This window comes from Mus musculus, chromosome 18 (assembly GCF_000001635.26).
Source record: "Mus musculus strain C57BL/6J chromosome 18, GRCm38.p6 C57BL/6J".
Lineage (NCBI taxonomy): Eukaryota > Metazoa > Chordata > Mammalia > Rodentia > Muridae > Mus > Mus musculus.
This window is the reverse complement of record NC_000084.6, coordinates 69,065,006-69,087,492: the sequence shown is the minus strand read 5'-3', so window position 1 is coordinate 69,087,492 and position 22,487 is coordinate 69,065,006. Positions and strand designations below refer to the sequence as shown.

The window sequence follows — 22,487 nt, the reverse complement described above, 5'->3', positions numbered from 1 at the left end:
GCAGCTCACAACCACCTAAAACAAACGGCATCTTATTGCTCTATTCTGGCTTCTTCAGACACCAGGCATACACATGGACCACAGACACACATGCTGGCAAAACACTCATTCACATAAGAAAATAAAAATAAACAAAGCTTTAAAAAAAAACTTTAAAATTTGATATTCTGCCTAACCCCCTCTAGGGCCCCCAAACTGTCAGAAAGGAAAAATCAGTAGTTCCCTCCGCCATTCAAACAATCGGTAATTTCTCATTTGTTTATTCTGTAAGATGTTCCATGTGCATTAGCTTTCATTTCCGCATCGATGCTGAGTGGAAAATGGAGTCCGGCGCTATATCGACAGACACGTTTTCACTCTGGCCATTGTGATTGATCCCAGAAACATCCCGACTGAGTGTTCCCTTGCTTTCCCAAACAGCCAAGTTCCTGAAACAGAAGCAGTCGCTATTATACAGAGTCCATATCCGAAAAGCTCCTAGCGTGTACCAACCTGAAGGGGACTAGGGAGGAAGTGTGCACTTTTAGCTTTGTATGCTCTATGCTTGCTCTTCAGTACAACGCAAAGTTGCCTAGTCAAATGCAATCGTTGTATTTCCAAATACATTCCGACAGCTTGTCCCTGCGTCACCGTTTTCACCGGGGCCCTTAAGAATCTTGCTTTCTCTTTTGTGGGGAGACACATTTTGCATTCATAAACCATTGCGTGTTGCTCATTTAACTCCACTCCCATACTCCTCTTCAAGTGCATTTCAGAGTGACCCTGCATGTCAGCACCAGGCATTGTACAGTAAATAGACTGTTTTGCTTCATAAATCAAGCATACAAACTTATAGCCAACTTCAGCATAAAAAAAAAGTCCCAGAAATAATATGAGCCAGCTGCAGGAGATAGGCTTTGTATTCATAAAGCTAGCTTTAAATTACTGACATTTAAATCCAGACTTGACAAAGCAGAGGCCATTTTGGAGGATTCTGTGTAATCCTCATGAAATTCCAAGTTTTTCTTTTGTTGTTGTTGTTTTTTTCAAGGAGATTCACTTTTAAAAGGAAGTAGGCTGAGATCTTTGTCTTTGATGGTATCTAAAGGGTGCATGGGGAGCCAGGTCACTTAATTATTCAAGTCACTTTGCAAGTCATTTCTGGTTTCATTGGGAACCTGCTCTCTGGGGCGTAGCTCTCCTATTTTTATTGCCCCAATCAGCACTAAAATGCTAAGGTGATCTGGAAAATTCAGGTTTGGATTTCGTTCCCCCATCGAAATCAAATTGACCACTAACATCTCGCTGAGCATGTCCAAAGATAGAAACTAATTTTACTTCAAGCAGCAATTTGTATGTATCTTTTGAAATATAAAAGAAAGAAACCGGAAGTCTTTGCAGCTCGGTGATTGGTCAGACTTCTGGTGTTCACCGGTCCTTTTATTTCCTTCTTCCTATTAAAGTAGCGATTTTAGCACTCAGAACTTAAAAACACTTACTTCCAGAGGTCCCCTTAAGTCTTACTTTGAAAAATCACCTTTAAAGATCGCCCCCACAACCCCCAAGCCATGGAACAAATGTCTACACAAATCTGCTGAGGCTACAATCTCGCTAGCCAACACAATTTTTCTGAAATAAAATTATATTATCTGTCAATTAATTTTAGTTTACTTCAGTTCTCAAAAGAAAATCTGCTTTTTTTTTTCCTAGTACAAAACTAAGTGTTTTAAAAATGTAATTACAAAAATATAAGAATGTCTATGTGGCAGGAAAAGCTAATGTCTTTATTTCCTCTTCCATCTAGAATTGAAATATATTGCTAATTTACTAGAAGTATTTATCTGAAACCTGTAAAATGAAGTAAACTAGATTAAATGCTTTTATTTATTTATTTATTTATTTATTTATTTATTTATTTATTTTTTAATTTTAGTGTCCTTAGTTACAGGTAATTTCTTTGTTCACTCAGGACAGAGAAGTCTATAAACATAAATTGCTTTCTGGAGTTCGATTACTTTGTTTGGGATGTAACAAGATCTTCGAGTTAACCTCAGGTAACACGAATGAATTTTAAAAAAACCAAAAAGAATGAAAAAAAAAAAAAGAAAGAAAGAAAAAGAAAAAAAATGTTCAAAAATTTATGTAGTTCAAAATTTGTCAGATTTGTTGAAATGAATAATGTGTTTGGATTTTTGGAAGACCTTTACAAATTTTGAGCCTCCTGCAGCTCCATTTGGTGTAAAGACTTACACTATAAACAAGGGCTCCATCTGTACTTTTGAAATAACTATTCAGTTTTCCATTTCAGTGCTCAGACAAAGTGACGCGACAAACTGAAAAGCAGAAGTTACAGTGTTCGAAGAAGTTAAAGAGTAAACATTTAGCCAACTCATCTGCTCAGGGACAGACAGAGCGCGCAGGAGCCCACAAATCAAAGGGAAGTTCTCGATTGATCGCAAGGTTCTCTAGTCAGGGGTGAGGGGACGAAAGGTCAAAGCAGGGTCTTTCTGATCACCTACAAAATCACATCTGAGACTTCAGTCTACTCAGAATTCCAAGTGATCTGCAGTACTTTGATACACTTCCAAGAGAGGTATTTCATTTACTAACTTTAGATTTTTTTCTGCCTATCCTCCACCCTCCCTCCCCCGCGAGCTTCCGGTCACTTACTGGGTTCCATATTTGGAAGAAGGCTAAGAAATCACATTTCCAGAAAAGGGACTAAGGTGATAACAGCTGTTGGAAGCCCCTTTGATGGAGCTCAGCAAGCCACGTTATAGAATGCGGGCTGAGTCATATTATTTTTCAATTCAGCTCAACAGGAAATTACAGATCACCAGTGTGCAAGGTTTTACGATCCGGTGTTCTGTGATCTGCATGAAGCAGGAGCTGTCATTGTAAAGTAAAATGTAGGTATAAACGAATGGGGACGACGGGGAGCTAATAAATTCAGGCTCTCCCACAGCATTTGGTATGTGTCATTCTCCTGGTGCCAAATCGGTTTTCACTAATACTTTCTAGTTGGGACCTGTGGGAGGGCTGTGGTCCGATCCGTGTCCCCGTCATCGTCATGGGGTGGGGGGTGGGGGAGAAACACACCCCAGTTACAGTTGCAGTCTCTCTGAATCTGCATGCTGGCTTGTAATCCTTATGCAGGACACCTTCCCAGGCTGCAGCCTTCGCAGTAATGCAACTTTTTCCTTTCCCACTCTTTCCACACTTTCTCTTCCATCCTAATGCAAAGGTCTTTGTCCTGAAGTATCTGTGCCTGTTAGTGCGTGTGCTCTCCCCGGCTTCCTGTAGCATATGTGAGCTTCTCTATGAACTTAGCATATCCCCTCCCCCAACCCAGCATCCTTGAATAGCCTGCAAGTGTGTATTTTTCACTCCAAAAAGTATATGTGTTCTCATGAATTTTAGTTCCTTTTTTGTCCCCTTCGGTCTGTCTGAGAGCACATAGTAGGCTGTCAAGGATATTTGACTTAGCAGTGAAATATTGAACATAGATCTGTGACAATGGGTGAGTTGACGTGAGACTCCTCATGGCATCAATTTTAGGTAAGATTATTCTGTGACTGACTGATGACAGTCTTATTTTATTTTATTTTAAAGATGAAAACATAGCTGCCATCAAGCCTCTAAGATGTGGATTGTAACAACAACAACAACAACAACCCTTAAATTTAATAGAGTTTATTTGCTACAGATATTTCATTAACATTCTCAGAATGTCTCCCTCATGGGGACCTTGCCGTGTGATCCTGGTTTGTATTTTTCTGGCTATTCTCAGAAACTCCTCAATTTAGAAATCCCTTTAGCAGTTGGATTATCTCCATTCAATATCCTGAGAGAGAGCAAGAGAACCCAGGTTGAGAGCAAAGGAAGGGAAGCCAGGCTCTTTGATGTTTGCCTTTCAGTGACGGCCCTACAGGGTAGACACAGCCTCCCTCACTGTGTGCTTGAGAAGTCAGGAATTTGAAGATGTTACATTAATTGTCCAAGGTCACTCAGAGGTAACCTAAGCCTTGCTGTTTCTTCTTTCCATTTTCCACCATCATAGTAGTAAGAAAGCATCAGCTTTTCCGGTAGCTGGGTCAACATTTTCCAAAGTCCTATTAGTGGTAATAGGACTACCACCAGCCTTTCCTTCCTGGGTGATGCTCCTTCTGAAGACTCGAGGAGACTGCAGTGGCTCTGAGGGTGTTTGTCTGATTAATGAGCACAGAGGGCAGCAGCCCTCCCAGACTTTTCCAGTTATGCTTTGCCCCTTGACTGGATGTGTAGCTCCTGTTGAGGAAGCCGGTGGGTCTCTTGGATCTGTTTCAGGAACGGTTAAGTCTGAAGGCATGGAAGATTCATAAACTGAGGCTGTAGGCTGTTGAGATACATGCCTACAAAATAAGAGCAGCTGAACCAGCGGTACACGGGGTGCTCTGTCTTGTGTTGAGTCATCAGTATTCATCCCTGAGTCCTCTGTAGACAATGGACTCTGGTTTGGTTGGTGGTCACTTATGTTTTCTTGTATTTTGCTGATGTATGTCGTTCATAGGTCCTCATTCTGGTCGAACCCCTCCTTTCCTGTCGTCTCTCCTGTGCTCTGAATTTTTTACGAAGGCGGCTTTGTGTCTTGAGGAGTTTTTCATTTCCCAGCTCTTGCAATGGGCTGTCACATCCCCAGGAGCTCCTGTAGAGGTCTAAGATGCCCACTAAAGATTTTCTGCTTTCTTGTGCCTCTCTGCTCTTAATGAAATGAGGCCTAGTCTCCTGCCCCAGAATACAGGCTGGCCTTTTGATTTTTAACTAATACAATGTGAAAGAAATAATATGGTATTAGTCCTGAGCCTGGAAGCCTGGAGCCCTGAGAGGTCTGGAAGCTTCCAGTTTCTCTATTTGAAGCCATCTCTTTATAAAAAGTCCAGCTCTCTTGAAACCATCCCTTCGTTTGGAAACTCAAGCTGACTACATGAAGAGAATTTGGAGGAAGAAACACTTAGCCAGCCCAGAGCCTCTTCAGCCATCACAGCTGAGATAACAGATGGGTGAATGAAGGAGCCATCTTGGATCTCCCAACAGACAACACCAAAGTTGAACAAATTAACCATTTAGCTTAGCCTCACCCAGCAAAAGATAATTAATTGAAAGTCATTTTTTCTTCTTGCAGTCAAACCATTCTTGCCTTAAACTTATCACGTGGGTTTTGTTACCCAAATAACAGAAAGAGTTCCTTCGAGCTTATATCCCAGTGTGAGCCAGTGTGCTATTAGACAAATGCTATTATTGTTCAGATGCAATCAAAACTTAAAATAGGAAAAGAGTGGCTCATTGTCACCAGCAAATATATGAGGTGCTCTTTACCTAATGTGTGAGACAGACTCCCATCTAAACCAGAAGCATGAGTGTTGGATCTTAGTATTTTCCCCTTTTCTGGGGCCGTATGTTAATTATTTGTCAAAAAAAAAATGTTGGCCTGGCAATGGTGGTGCATGCCTTTAATCCCAGCACCTGGGAGGCAGAGGCAGGTGGATTTCTGAGTTCAAGGTCAGCCTGGTCTATAGAGTGAGTTCCAGGACAGCCAAGGGCTATACAGAGCAATCCTATCTAAAAAAACAAAAAACAAAAACAAAAACAACAAAACAAAACAAAAAGTCAATTCTAGCAAATAGGTCTAGATGTGAAGTTTCCTTCAGAGCAATAGAGAGATCTGTCCTAGAACAAGTAAGATGCCAGGCTGCAGTGGTCACCATTATCGCACAGGCATTGAAGAGCCTTGGAGGTAATTTAAAAAATAAGAGCAATGGGAAAATAGACTCTATGGGGAAGGCTCTCCCATCAACACGAGTTCAGCTAGGCTCTACAGCAGAGGCATCTCTCAACCTTGTCAGTCAGTCATTACACCAAGTTTCATTTCTTTTCAGACATTTTCAGTTTCTTTAATTATGACTTTAACTCCCCTTTAAGGAAATGAAAAAAAGGAGACTCAAAGCCATTCATTTTATGCTAAGGAGTGATTTTAGCCTCAATTGTGGTAATTTACTGTACCTTGACTTAAAAGATTTGACAGTCAACATAACACAAAGCTTACTGCCATTTAAATTATAAGTATTTTGGGGCTGGACAGATGACTCAGTGGTTAAGAACACTGGCTGCTCTTCAAGAGGAACTGAGTTCAATTCCCAGCACCCACATGGCAACTCTCAACTCTCTGTAACTCCAGTTCCAGCAGATCTGACACCCTCATGCAGACATATGTGCAGGAAAAACAACAATGTACATAAAATGAGAATAAATCAATCATTACAAAATAAAATCTGAGCGCTCTGAAGTACATGCTTCCTCCCTATGCCACTGATAATAAAATTTCACACAATTTAATAAGTAGATTCTTGTGGTTTTGACTACTGACAAATAGTTCTTTTGACTCAAAACATTATCAAACCACCCAAACACATTGCAATTCATTTATCCCTCCTGTTAGCAACTTAGTCCTTGCCCCTCAAATTAATAAGAAACCTTTAAGAAGCACTTTATGCTAAAATATGTCTCATATGGTTAGTTTGGAGTTCTTACAAGGAAGGAAAAATAGAAAATATCTAACTTGAAAAATATCACTCATCTTTTGTAACTTGCTCTGATGGTAAAATGCTGGAATCTCTCTCTCTCCATCTTCATTTATATTTATATGTATCTTCAGAATGTATATTTATGTTAAAAAATTATCTCTGCAACAGTTAAGAATAAGTCTTGTTTCCAGAAGTCTCCAAGTGGGTACATCTACCTGTCACACTGGTCTTGGCAAGTGGTCTTATGTGCAGTTACTCTAGATGACTACATGCCTTCCATCATCTAACCTTTCATATAGCACATGAGTGATATACTTGTTATATCTTGCCCTTATATCCTTTTCAAGCTCTGCTGCTTCCCATCTCATTTAATCCTCTTACCAAACAGGTAGGGTGGTAGTCATTGTCACCCACATGGTTCAAAGGTGGGAACTGAAATTTGTTAACAAATTTAAGTTCATTTAGCTAAAAGAAGACTCAGTTGGGACTTGATCCTATCCTGTGTGGCTTAGTTTCTCTCTTAGACATTTTGTCTCCCAGACACACACACACACACACACACACACACACACACACACACACACACACACACACACAGATAGAGAGAGAGAGAGAGAGAGAGAGAGAGGGAAAAAAACAACCAATCAACCAACAAAGAAATACCAACCCAATTCAATTATTTCCTGCCCTTTACTTACAGGTTACAAGGCTAAGCCTTGGTTGTATCAGAAATAAATACAGTATGATCTTTCTGCCAACCTCTTCTGAGATGATCCCTAAGCCTTGGGGGACAAGATGTATAATGTAGGTATCCCATTTAGTCCTAGGTACTCCTTAAGTGTCTTTTTATCTGTATACTGAACAGTATTGGGTCTCTGTAAGTTATCATCTACTGTAAAAGGCATCCTCTGTTGAAGGTTGAAAGATGCACTGATCTATGGGCATAAAGAGAAGAGCACAGGGAACAATTTAATAAAGTTTAAATAAATAAAACAACTTAAATATGTCCATTTGGTAGAATAACAATATTACGTTCTTCCTTAGGGTCTATGACCTAAGTCAGCCACGGAACTTTTGACCTAGTTAACAGTAGCAGGCATGAGTTCCATCGATTCTCTATGCTTCCCAAGACTCTATGTTTCTTTATGGAGAATCTTCATCTTGAGTGATCTGTAAAACCATTTGGTGTTGGGTTGGTTGAATGGAACTAAAGTACGTCAAGATTGCTATTGTCTCGTATTTTACCCCACAATGGCTCTTGGGAGCACATCTCCTTTTCAAATGAAGAAAGAAATTTAGTAAGATAGGCAAGGAAAATTAGTCAATCTAGTGAGGCAGAGTCAGAAGTTAAATCAAAGTGCCAGGAGGGGCAGCACATGGCTAAGAGTTCAGGGAGACCCATGAGGCTGGACAAATGCATGAATGGCTGCTCAGCTCAGAGAGATGGTGCGTGCATCAGGGAGGGAGAAATGTCACCCTAGACATATAGAGACCGGTATGCATACGTTTACTTAAAAGTTATTTTTCAAATTACGTATGTTAAACACTGTGTTAAATCCTCTTTGCTAAGGACTTATTTCTGGCAGGGGAGTAGGTGAGCAGAAAACATCAATATAAATGACAACTTTACAGGAGACAACAAGGGAGCACAGCTGGGTATTTGGGGTAGGTAAGCCAGGAAAACCATCCGTGAGTCCCAAGAGGCGATTCACCTGATTGTGGAAAGGGACACCAGACAGATACTTAGCAGAGAGTCTTGTCAAACCAGATTCCCTATTCTACAATGTGCCCTTTGGGTATGGAGAACCTCAAAGGATAGCTTAGAGTCTTTAGGGGCAGAGCCAATTGTGTAAGGCGATACAGCACTGAGGGGGAATTCTGGGAATTGAACCATTCACCCACAGAACAGGACTAAGTGGAAAAGGGATGCTCTATACAAATGATACGCATTACTTTTTCTAGCATAAAAAAATGTATGGATTTCCTTTTTTTACTTAAGTTTAACGAACATATATGGGACATTCCTAGACACTGGACACTAGGTTCAGCAATTCACGTGAAAGGAATGTGCCCGGAAGCCAAGGAAGATTCAAAGCCATTGGCATGCCTCAAAAATCTCTGTGGGAAAATTAGATTACATAGAAGGCACAACTAAGCAGGGATGAGAGAAATGAGGTTTCTCCTCCATATCTGTAGAATCCACACCGATGGAGACAACCCTTCGTGGGATCTGAACGTTGATCTATACACTTGCACAGAGAGAGCTTTAGCCACTGAGATGTCTCCCCAGCTCCTTTGAAAATTCCTTTCAAAGAATTTTTGGAAAGGCCATCGGTGCTGCGTCTGTTTCTGCTTTACCTCATCCCTATTCGTTACTTCAGCAAGTTTGTTCCGTCACCCCCTTTGCACAGAGTACATGGCGCAGCACATTAGCAGTACTATAGGGATGCTTTAAAGAACACAAGGAGGGGTTGGAGAGGCAGCTTAGCGCTTAGCAGTGATTACAGCTCTCACGGAGGACTTGAGGTCAGCTCCCAGTCAGGTGACCCACAACCACCTGTAACACCAGTCCCTGTGGGTCTGTTGCCCTTGACTCCATGGGTATCTGCCATTCATGCATAGATACATATCCATGTACACTCCCCCCCACATAATTAAATTACAGTTAAAGAATGTTTTAAGTGTACATGAGGCTGTTGCATAGAAAATGCACAACTACATGATATTTCATGTACAGGGCTTGAGCATCCATAGATTTTGGTATCCTCCAGGGTTCTGGAACCAATCCCAAACTGACACCCAAAAGTGACCATCTAGGGTTAATTGATGCAATAGTACCAAGGTGGAGAGAAGTTCTTTTTCCTATCTGTGAGAAGAAGTTTTTGCAACATCAACTAGTGTTACTCATTAACACTGGGCTGCTGGATGGGGCCTGAAGCAACACAGAGATCTATTTAATGAACACACTGAAGACACGGGTGGTAAAGTCTTTACATTTAGTCATCTCTCCTGTCTAAGCAAATAATCACACACTGACGCTGGAGGGTTCAAGCGCGGTGTATGAATCTAGCGACGGAAAGGTCATAAAGAGTTAGCAGTCAGAGCTTGGGCCCTCTATGAACCATTGGAGGCAGCCAGTAAATTGAACAGAGCCCCTTCTGCGCACCCATGGAAACAGGCAAGCCGCTGCAATTTGCACAAAGTGCAGGGAACAGATCAGGTTTACAGAGGACCCTGCACATGCTGCATGCTGCGGCTCTCACCTCGGTCACAGAGCCTCTGCCTCACAGCTGGGCTGGAGGAATTAGCTTGCACACCAGAATATTAATGCCAGCATCTTTTATCACATGGGTTGAGGATTTGCAACTATTTGGGAAAAAAAAAAGACACAAAAAAACCAACCCATAGCACCAACTCTGTCTGTGATTATCTGTGATTTAGAGAAAGAGGGCAATGTGATCTTTGAAAAGGAAGTCTGTTGTCGAATGTGTTGATGACAGTCTTTGTGTCAGGATGTGAGCTCCGATGTTTGTGTGGCTTTCTTATTTCCAAGTCATCAAGGCAATGCAAAATCAAGATAACGATGAATCCGAGAACTCTTAGGAGCTGCTTTAAAATGAGAATGAGAAAGTTGTTAGGGAGGTATCTCAGTGGGTAAAGCACTCTCCGTGCAAACATACGGATCTAAGTTCAGATCCCCTGTGCCTATGTAAAGTCCTTGTGTGGCAGGATGCACCTGTAAAGCCACTGTTGGCATGCTGAAAATGCGAGAATTCTCAGAGCTTGCTGACAAGCCAGTTAGCTGGTGGGTAAGCTCTGGCTTTAGGGAGAGACCTTATCTCAAAACATAAGGTGGCAAATAATAAAGAAAGCTACCTGTAGGGAACATTGACATCTTCTTCTCCCACACATAGACTCACACAGCTCTATAGACATGTACACTAACATATATAACACACACACACACACACACACACATACACATGCATGAACATGTGTGTTTGTGTGTGTGAGTGTGTGGGGAGAGAGAGAGAGAGAGAGAGAGAGAGAGAGAGAGAGAGAGAGAGAGAGAGAGAGAGAGAGAGAATATGAAAGGAATCCTTCCTACTTCAGTGCATCCCTCATATCTACCTTGCTGAGTCATTCCAGGGGCCGAGAAGCACTAGTTAATGGCTCTGCATTGTATGTTGTTAATCTGCAGACACTCACAGAGGGTTGACTATTCTGGGATAGGAGTAAACTGGGCTGAATCAGGACCAGGGTTTACCCTGCAGTGAAGCTTTGTTTAAGCCAAAGTCAGGAATCATAGTGTGAGAACAAATAAGGTACGAGAGAAAGAGGCTGGCCTTGATATTGAAGACAAGGTCTTCAGTCAGAAACATAATGCATGTTAGGCCAGAGACTCCCAGGAACCCAACCCCAGAGCTTCCAGATTCTTACTTGTATGTCACCGGGTCCCAAAGACAATGCAATTCCTCTCCATGTGTGGCAGATTCTATCAAAAGCCAAATCAGAATCATCTACAAGTGTCCTGACTGTCAAAGTAATCGGTTTATAATGACAGTTACTAACCACTCAATGACAGTCAATGTCTATTCTGATAAAACACAATTTCCATGCATTTTTTTCCAAAACGGAAGACCTAAGAGTGAAATTCTGTTATAAGTTGTCTCATATGAGCATTTTCTTTCTCCAGCTCTTACTCTAGTCCAGTTACTCCTTGAACGTTTTTTAAAGTGCAGTGCTTACTGTTCATAGTCTACATCATAATTGCTTCATTCGCCAATGGTTACTAACCGTGCCTTTTGTCTCGTTAGAAAGTCTATATCCTCTTTTGTTACATATTGCCTTTGCCTCGACCCACCAGTAAGTACAGTTGCCTTTTCTGGACTCCTCACGGGCATGTGAAAACACCTGTGTCAGTAAAACTCAACCTTAGCTCCCATCCATGAGAGATTGCCACAAGAGAGAATAATCACCTAGTCTACAATTCTCTCCTGATGTCCTCAGACTAGGGAATGTGATCTTTCAGGGGGTGAAGGTTCTCCAGGCCTACCACAGTGTGGTGACGTTGTAGATGAGACCTTTCTTCCTCACAGTCTTCCACAATGTCACTGAAGATTCATTACCCAGACATTCACTGAAAGTCTACTACTTACTGGGATCTGAAGACATTGAATTGAATATCTTCTAGCGTCTCAATGCAAAGAGTGCTAGGTAAAGCCAAAGCTTGCCTTGGTAGTGATGAGCACAGAGATGTGGATATGCTTAGGACTAGTCTGTCTGTGGTAGAGCTTACCTGGGGAGGATTAGTAGGGTGCTGATAGTCTGACTACTGAAATTTTACCGGTTCTCTTCTCCTATTTTTCATATTTTTATGTCTCCTTCTATAGCCTAATCCAAGTATTTACTGAGCTAAGTGGGTTTCTTCTACATGCTCTAAATACTATTGATCTCTCTGGACAATGGACCCAAAGATTTCTTTTCTAGACTACTCAGGTCACCACTAGGAAGGTCTCATTCATTCTCCTTCTACACCCAAGAATGATTTGAATTTCAGCCATCTTCATTTGCTCCATATATTATTAGAGGCAGGATAAGCTGCCTTCCAAGGGTGACTAATTCCCGATACTGCTGTGTACTGGCTTCTCTTTTAGGTACCTGCCTGGCAACTTAAATGTCTCCATTTAATCCTTATATCCTTATATGTCTCCAGGCCTTCTCTTTACTATCATTTTTTGTTGTTGTTTGAAACACACATTTCTTTCAATCTAAATTTATCCCCTCATGTGTTCAGCCATTTTGGAATGATTTAAAGTTTTCTCTTCATCTTACTATGGCAGGTACACAACTCCTAAGAGACTCCAATGATGTCTCTCAAGATCCAAATATTTCAAAGAAAAGTTGAATTGTTGAATTTCCTAAGGTGTCAGGAGTTACCAAATCACTGGATAACTGTTATATAATAAGTAGTATGATAATTACATAACAGCAGTATAAGAAATGTCATATAAATGTATAACCAGTGTGAGACTCTGAACAGAAATAAATTATCCTAGGAGGATACTTATGGTTTCTCTTTCCCATTTTCCTCATCTGCCCAATAAGGATAGTGACATAAGCAAAGCATGAAGATTCGTAAAAATGACAGACATAAATTACCCTGTAGAGTTGCTGACACAGAACAAGTTACCACTACACAAATGTGACTTCCTGCCACTTGGATCTCAGGAACTCAAAGATGACAAAGACTAAGCAAAGTATCTGTTGTCTAAAGCCTCACCTTTGCTTTGGAAATATTTTTAGAAACAGTGATGGTGGGAAAAAAAAACGACCAGTCTGCATATCGATATATAACTGGGGTATATATTTAAATATAATTCATGTTAGAAATATTTGTTTATTATGTAATGTTATATAGATTGTTATCTATATTCACATATGCAGATATCTGTATGCTCAGTGTACTTAAATATCCTTAGTGTATGTATACACAAATTTGTATCACTTATTTTATAATAATCAAACTACTTTACATTAAATTGTTGAAGTAGATTTTTATAGGAGATTCTCCAGTCTATGGAAGACTTTTGTTCAGACAGATGAATGCTATTGTCTGGTTGAAAATATTGCTTTCCCTTCACACAGCACTGTGGCTTGTCAAACCACCAACTTCAAAACAAGTAACTTTTATGTCCTGTGGTGTCATTCAAGGACAACTCTTGCTGTGTTAGTCTGGATGAAGATGATATGTCTCTCCCTACTTCCAGGGACTATAGCACTATTTCTAAAGGACTGCCTTATGCTGTCAATTGAAGAGTTTCATGACTCTGAGACTACACTCTTGCCATGGAGGTAGAGTCTTATCTTCTTTGTCAATATACAAACATGAGAACAACAGACCCACATGGAGAGGTAGCTTAACAACATCTTCAGAAAGCACCCTGGGCTGTAGAGATGACTCAGCGGGTAAAAGCAATGGCAGCTCTTCTAGATGACCTGACTCAATTCCCAGCACCCACATAGCAGTTTTCATCTACCCAGAACTCTACTTCTAGGGGGCTCAACTTTTGAATTCCAGAGGGATTAACATTAAATGGATTCTCTTATAAATCTGAGAAGTGTCTTGAAACTTAATTGTAATGAAAGCTAGGGCGACTCTCACCCTCTGTATTGATACCTAGAATCATGGAAACCACTCTGAGTTAATTTCTATAAAATCAACTCCTTCATTGCATAAGAACTGTTATTAATATAACTGACCAAATATCACCAGAACTATAAAGACAACAAGCTATTCACTTATATTTGTGAAACTATTTAAACAAGCAAACAAACAAACAAACAAAAAAAAAGAGTTGGGGCTTGGTGTTATCATTTTAACCTAATCCTCAGTACTGCAGGGAAGAGTTTCCAGTTTGGTATGTATTTCACAAATGAATGCTCACAAGCAGGGACGCCAGGGATCACTCCATCTAAGACTGTTGCTCCCAGCAAAGTCTGCAGTGGTCAAAGATGTCAGATGCATAACACTTACAAATTCTGAGATGGACCGCAAAATCTCTTTGTAAAAGATTTGTGACAATCCAAAGTGCCATTAGGAATGTTGAGAGCATCTTTTATTTCTAGTTCCCATCAATGGGCAACTTTTGAAACTATGAATCCGAGAGACCTAGCAACGAAGCACGATATGGCATAAAAACCCAAGAGCTACTTTTATCTGCAATGAGAGAACGGATATTTTTTACTTTGCCTCTCTTTTTTTATTTTATTTTTGAGGGGGGTGGTCTCCTGTAGCTAAGGGCAAACTGTGGCTTGCCGTATTACTAAGGATGGCCTGGGCCTCCTGCCTCCACTTCCCAAATGCTGGGATATGGGTGTGATAAAGGCTAGCTCATTGATCCTTTCTAAAAATTAGTGCTAGGTGTGGTACCTAGTGCCTTGCACATACCAAATGTGTCTTTGACCACTGGGCTTCTTATTCTTTATATTTTTCTTTTCTCTGTAAATTCTCATTGATGGATTAATTATGCATGCCAAGACTTTCAAATTATTTGCTACCAATCCTTAAGCCATCTGAAATATGTGCATCTAATCTTTATATCTTGACACCAGATTTTTTCTGTTGTTACTGTTGGTTTATGATTTTTTTTCTGCTAACTTTTCTCCTACTCTCAGTTTAGCTCGATTCCAAATGTTCCTCTTTGTTGTGAAGACAGCATCGTTTTTTTGTTCGGCTTTTGTTTTACTGATTCATTCTTGTGGAGTAATTTTGGCTTTGGGATTCCTTTTCAGAGACAGCCTACAACAGGAACTCTGTCATTCCCATCCCTAGGCCTGGGGATGCTCAAGTTTAAATGTCCACTTAATTGTATTAGTGAGCACTGACAATCTAGAAGAACCTGTCATCTTGGTTACTAATCCCAAGCATTCATGGAAAGGCCTGGGATTCTCCAGTGAATAAAGCAATTTTGGTGAAAGGCAGGTCTTCTCTTCCACTCCTAGCATATCACGCTGATAGGAGAGATTCGAGTATCAATAGGAAGAACGCAATGAAGGCCGATGTGGTTTTATTTTCTTAGCCATGGACTTTCCATTCCCTAGGTATAACATTCACTCCTGTTAGTTAAGCTGGGGAGAGAAATAAGAGGAAACAGAAGACAGCCTTAAAAGCTTCATGGAGTCGGTTCCCAGAGCAATTGGGAGCTCTTCATCACCATTGTCCTGAGCGCGCATGTGCAAGGCAAATTTGAAGGAGCATAAATGTAGCAAGCAGATGCAAGTCATGTCTGGAGAGACAGAAGTATTACCGTGAGCTTTAGAATAGCCATTGCGGGGCAGAGGAGAAAGAGCACAGCCAGTGGTTTCAAGAGCTCCTTACTGCGTTGACAGGAGAGCCAGCTGTTCCTGTGGCCCTCTCAAGAAATGCCAATTTGGTTCATTCATAGCAGACAAACAAAAGGCAGCGGAGCTGAAGTCTGGGAGCGCGCTTTGGGACTAAACGGTTCTTTAAGATCATCAACTATCAAGCAGAAACAGCAGACATCTACCAGCACAGGTTGTGAATAAGAGAGGAAGGATTTAAACATCTGGCTCAGATTTCAACACATGGTGGTTTCCAGCAAATGGGATCTGGGTTGTTATGGCTGTGTTATTGAAGCACAACCCTTGGGCCATGAGCTTCAGATGTACCAGGAATCATCGTTTAGAGAACAGATCCTGGATTCAAGTCTGTCGGAACTGAGAAGTCATATTGCAGTATTTGAGGAGCAGTGGGAATTGCTGTTTCCGTGTTGGTGTACGTTCGTTACAGAACCATTCTCGCTATGGTCTCCATGCTTTATATTTCTCTAGAATCGTCTATACTGTTTATATCCAAAAGTGGGGAGGGGAGGGCTGGATGTTTGGAGACTAAGAATACACAGCATTGGCATCAATGGTCTCTGCAACCCCTGAAAACCAAGGCCAACAACAACAGCAAACCAAAAACCAAAAACCAAAAACCAAACCAAACCGAACCAAAACAAAACAAAAAACAAAAAGAAAAAAAAAAAACGCAAAAAACAAAAAAAACCAAAACCAAAACCAAAACAACAACAACAAAAAACCCAAAAGTGCGGAGGCATTTAGGTAAGTGCGCTCGAACTTAGACAACTGTGGTCCATTCTTTCCTAGCAATCAGGGTTTTAGTCAGCTGGAGGGCAGACTCACAGAAGTACTCCAATCTGTTATCAAATTGCTCTCTATGTGGCTAATCTTAAAAACAGACAGGATACATGAAGGAAAGAAAGAAAGAAAGAAAGAAAGAAAGAAAGAAAGAAAGAAAGAAAGAAAGAAAGAAAGAAAGAAAGAAAGAAAGAAAGAAAGAAGCAAGGGAGGGAGGGAGGGAGGAAGGAAGAAAACCTCAGATGCAGATCCATTCAGTTTGATATCATAGATTCCACAGCCTGTTAAATCCCTCGTGATCTTGTCTAAAGATCAAGCGTCGACAAGAAATTCCAGCAGACAATGAAAGAAAACAAGTGCGCAATCATAAATTAAAATTAAGGAACTTAACTATGATATAAAATCATTTAATCTTGCTGATTTATACTGGCTTTCAGAGGCAATTCTTTACCAACGCTTACGTTTATTGCTCTTTTGACTTTTTTAATTACAGTAAACCCCAAATTCAATTATGCGTTCTACTATATATTCCAGGCAGTAGTATTGTAAATAAAAGCAAGACCAATTAATAATGTGCTTAGCCTAGCAAATGTGAATCAAGTATACAAAAAAGAAAAAGAAAAAGTTGTGTATGTAGCTTGATCAAGGTTCGAAAGCTCTGGAAACAAATCTACCTGGTTAAGCTGGAAAATCTGGAGGTTGAAAGATGACAATTCTTTTTGTTGTTGTTGTTGTTTTTAAAGGAGCACTTTTAAATAGATTACTCCTAACATATTATGGAAATTGCAGTTTTATAAGTTTAGGGGTAATTTAAAAATATGTCTATGTTGGAAAATGCAACTTTCCTATCAGCTGTCAGCACCGTCAACAAGTGGTTTGTTCTGTCCTTTTGTTTTCTTAGGAAAAAAAAATTTTTTTTTTTTTTGGTGGGCTTATCTCCTTTATCCTCTTCGCCTGGCAGATGCTTTCGGGATGATACAGGCTGATCCAGCTGTGTTTTGGGTTCTTTAAACATCTCACACTATTCCTCAAATGTTTGGGGTTTGACAAAACCCCAAGTGCATTTGGCCATGCGCGTTTTTTTCCCTTGACTTTTAAACACATGTGGGTTTTATGGGAAATTTCATCCATGTGTTTTTGATTCCTTTACACTTAACTCATCAAAATGTTGTTGTGTAAGGTCTCTTTGATGTCCAGGGAACTTCGAGCTCTTCCCCCTCCCTCTTTTTTTATGGGATACTTTAATCCTTTTTTTCTTAGAAACAGGAAGTTGCAGGAATGCCAAGAAGAAATGAAGCCCCGCTTCGGCAGGGTGGTGCTTGATGGAACAGTTAAGGCTTTAAAGCCCAATCCGCTTCAGGATTTGACTGGATAACTCACCTGCCCGTTAATTTCTTGTTAAATTTGTTGTTTCTTGGTGGTTTTTGAAGTAATAAAAGGTTATATATATATTTTTCCCTCGGGAGCAAATAAAAGGGGGTAGAAAATTATAAAGTTTTTTAAAATTAATGTGAAATCATCTGATAAGTGAGTTTGTCATTTTAACCTGTTTACTTGTGCCAAATGGAATACTGGAAATTGGGGATAATTACCTCTTGATCTGTTTGTTCCCTAGGAACCTGGGGAAGAACTGGTATGCAAGGGGAAAAAAACCCATTTGAGAGATAGTCTTGAGCTTGGTTCCTCCAAACAGCGGAAGACTAGTGTATAGATTTCTGCATTTCAATGCTTAAGACAGTGATAAGGAAATGTCGTGCATACACACCCACATACAAGCATTGTGTAACGAGGGGTATGCTTTTAGAGAAGCATGTGGTAGAGTTTAAAGCTTGTGAAATAAGCACAGTAATAGTGCCTACGTCTTTGAAGAGTGCTTAACTCTGTGAAATTTAAATTAGTTAATACAGTGACAGGCCCCAAGACATTGACTGACCCGCTGTAGGTTCTTAGCGGGGTGCAATCAAATGTGGGTTGGGAATCAACTCCAGGGATTACCAAGCCCTTGCCCAAGGGCTCTTCTTTCTTTCCTGCCAGCTCCTTGACCACATAGGTTCATTGTCAGTACTGTAGAACTGTGTGCGTGGACATGTCCTGCGCATGGCTCACCTGCATCCACTCGAGAAATGCACTGTATCCTGTGTCTCAGATGAAGCAGTCACTTGCCCAGTCTCACCACATCATGAAGAACAGTTAAGTAGTTTAAGCCAAACTCTCCCGTCGGCATAGGCTAAACTCTCTACGCTACTTCTCAAGACAAAAGTCGTGAGAGTCGGCAAATGTTAACGACCAAAACCAAAGACTAGGATACAAGGGTACCAGTGGCATGGTGAAGGTCATCAGAGGCCAAGACCTTAGCACAAAAACTGCTACTTCTGTGCAAACCATTCATCTACAGCATGAAAGTCGATCCAGAATTATGAAGTTAGAGCGAGCAATGAAGAGTCACGATTATAAACGACAAGTTTCTGGTGACAACTCTTAAGTCAGTCGGAACCTAGTGTATTTGGTACAACCCTTCAGAGTTTCTCTTCCCGCTCCTTCTCTTCTCCTTCCTCTTCCTCCTTCTGAAAGTATAACAAAAAAAACAGAATTCTAGGCCTTTAGGCCCAGGCTTGAGAATGTGGCCTTTGTAAAGGTATGCTAATCATAAAACACATAGCGACATTCCTCCACCCACCCGCTTCCTGGGTTCAAAGAGTGCTCATTCAAAGAAAGTCACCCAGAACCTACAATGCAAATGTTCTATTGTTAGGGGCTCTTAGAAGCTGTCTTGAGAGTTAACACTTACCAGGTATTCCTTGTGACTCTTGTAACTTTACACTTCCTTGTGACTCTTAACTGGTATCTTTGGTATCTTCCAACAATGCCCTCCCCACTTCCTTGAGTTTCGGTTTCTTCCTTTAAATACTCCCTTACCCAGCTACTCGGGGCGCCACGGTCCTCTACCCCTGCGTGGTGTATGACCATGGGCCCGAGAGCGCTCTTGAATAAAAATCCTCTTGCAATTTGCAGCAAGACCCGTTTCTTGTGGGTGATTTTGGGTGTCGCCTCTCCTGAGTCAGAACGTGGGGGAGCCCTCACATTGTGGGTCTTTCACTTCTCCTTCTTTTTCCTCCTTTTCCTCCCATCTTATCTTCCTTTGTCTTCCCCATTCTTCTATGCAGCTTTTTTTTTTTTTAAGATTAGATATTAGAACGTAAGGTAGGGGCCGGAAGAGTTGGACAGACACTCTCATTGGAGAGATCTGGTTATCTCTCTATTCATATTGAGAAGCTGAAGAACTCCATCTTATAAAATATTTTGCTTCACATATTCCCATCATCAATATCAGCGGACTTAATCCAACAATTTTCACTGACAAGAGGTTTGTCTTTCACAGGAGGCTGTCACAATTGTAAGCGCCTCCACCTTACCCAAAATAGGGACGGGAATGGGAGTGGAGTGGGTGGAAACATATTGTATAAAATCACGTATTCTGTTAGCTACTTGATAGAGTAGTGAAACAGAACAAGAAATATAGAAATTTCCTATTTCGAAAGTCACAGCAGAATTGAGATCAATCAGATATGAAGTTAATCACAGGAGCCACTGCAAATGTCCCTCCTCAGACTACAAAATTATTATTTTTGTTCTGCGCTTGGAGAAACAACTTTTGGGCAAAGGGAGGGGTCGGTATTGTGTTCTATTGAGAAAGAGTATATTCTTATATTGCTCTGGGGGGCTATTCTTTGCACAAATCATTAGACAAAATGATAGTCTTATCTTAATTGTAGATTTCATGAACTACAATGGAGGAGAATAATTTACCATAAATTATTGATGACTAATATAGTAGATGGTAGTTTTTCAACCTAGTTTTCACCCTGGCAGCATTATTTGCTATTTATACACTTATTTAAATGACAATGCTAGATAACATTTTCTGAGCCTTTACATATGTCAGATACTATTCTTGGTGAGTTACAAATATCAGCTATCATTAACCCTATACATGTATGTGTAGCATGACTATTGTGATTTTACAAATAGATGAACACAGAGGTTAGCAATTTGTCCAAGTACTCAGCTGATAAGACAAAGGCAGGAATGCACCTGAAAGGGTCACTCATTTGTATTTCTACAGTAAAAATCCAGCTTTACTCTGCCAGACTGGCCTCCACTGAAAAATGATGTTCTCTAGAAAGCTTTTAGGAGCTAAAGTCTGTGTTTGATTCATCCAGGTATCTCCAAGGGTAAGCAAGTGCTTTGCCTACCACTAGTGTACATTCAATCATACTTTCCTTTATCCCAAGTGTGTCAGTGCATTGAGGATATCAGACCAAAAAGAATGTGGTGCTGGAACGTGATAGTCACAGGTTTTAAGAAGTCTTTAAGAGGGTCAACAGACACCATGAGTGTCAGTGATCTATATGGGAACAGGATGACATGTGGGTAACAGTGCTGTAGAAATGAATGCAAACCCTAGCCTGGAGCCCGAACTCAGGTACTGTAATTGTTAGTGTTTCCCATCACACTACCTGCGGAGAGTTTTACTGCAGAGAAGGAAATTACATATCTGGCAAACACACAAACAAATGACACGAAACAACAAACAGTGAAATGGTGGGGCTGGATAAAATGATTGGGCAGTAAAGAGCCCACACTGGGCTCAAAGAAGACCCAAGTTCAGCTCTCAGCAGGCATTTCCGGCAGCTCATGATTCTTATGGACTCCATAGGTGCCTGCATTCACACACATGCCCACGCATGCCCACACGCATGCACACATGCACCCACAAGCACATGCACACACACACACACACACACACACACATACTTTAGAAAGCAATAAAAATGTAAAAATATGAGGCAATGGAAGCAAAATTAAGGCCATATAAAGCTAATCACTGTGCTTATTGACAAAAATGTTTTAGAGGGTGATTTAGCAGTTGGTTTATTTTAATATAGTGTTTTATTTTGCAGACGTTTTAGAATTGCTGGAAAACTTTAAATGTAATATGAGTAGTTTCTCTGTACACTTCACTTATATTTGGCTCATTTGACAAAAATTAAGACCTTCACATTAGTACAATTGCATGAACTGTATACTATAGACTTCGGACTCTGCCAACCTCCCTACTAATATTACTTTCTGTTCCAGGGTATTATGTGGGAGGACACATTATATATTGTCCCCTTTTCTCTAATACATACTTAATTATTACTGTCCTGTGACAGCTTATCTTTTCTCATCTGTCACTTGTTAACTTCTGTAATAAGAAAGAGAGAGTTCTCTACATGTATCAAATCATTTTGGGTTTCTGTATATACATGGTGAGAAGAAAAAAATATTTCACATATATACACAGAACACCATGGTCAGGGCCAAGTCTCTGGAGGTAATACTGGAAGAGACACCCAAACTTAAATGATGCTTGCAAGGGACAGAAAACTACCAGCAAAAAGACTTTCAGGAAGAAGGAGTAGCCAGAAGCACTGAAGCCCCAAGGCAAGGAGGCCAAAGGAAGCTTGATATGAGCAAGAAGATGTGGAGAGCCAACATGTCTTTAGTAAATTAGGTAAAGGGGGTATGATGGGGAGGGAACTGAAGGAGACCCACAGACAGACTAGGAGCTGCATGTCTTGGTGAATGTTCATAAGTTTAATATTTCCTAAAATATTTCCTCTGTGTTACTTCAGAACTCAAATTCTCCAAAATGTAAGGTCTAGGTGGAACCAAACTATGAATACTCATATATTCAGATACGTTTTTTTTCCTGGTTACTGGTACCAATTCACATTTGCTCTTGAGAGATTCCAGGCTAGGAGTATATGGCTGCTTCCTGAGACAATCCCAAAAATGCCTTTCCATGTGAGATTCCATCTGAGCAATACTTTATTATGTGGTTGCCCCATTACTGATGCTCTTAGGTTTTTGGATTCTTTTCTCCATGGATGTTGCCTCCTTACAGTAATTAGCCTCCTCCATTGCTCCATCAAAGTCAGTCAACATGACAATAAGAATGAATGATGTGACTGTCTTCATGGTCTAAGGAAATTTGTAATGCTGTTGTAAGAAGGTCTCCAGAGCAGATTTCCTCAGTCCATTTTCTCTGCTCTTTCTTAAAGGGGCATGCGCGAGGCTGACTGTCTGCAAGCTGTGTAGCTCTGTATGCACGATCTGAGGTGGCTGGACTGTAGTGTCATGTGTATTAGCTAACAGAAAAGAGTGGGAAGTGAGCTACCCACGTTGCTGCTTCTGTAGTAGCTGTCAACTATATAAAGTCAGAGAACTGCAAAAGCA

General features: G+C 40.6%; 1 long non-coding RNA gene across 2 annotated transcripts in view; it reads right to left on the bottom strand.

The window, feature by feature from the left end:
• Window positions 1–244: 244 nt before the first annotated feature.
• Gm31088 overlaps window positions 245–22,487 on the bottom strand; it is a 71,224-nt gene continuing 48,981 nt past the window's right edge. For both annotated transcript variants that reach the window (XR_386316.2, XR_877530.2), the window contains exon 4: window positions 245–428. This is a non-coding gene — a long non-coding RNA (predicted gene, 31088). The remainder of the gene's footprint in view (window positions 429–22,487) is intronic.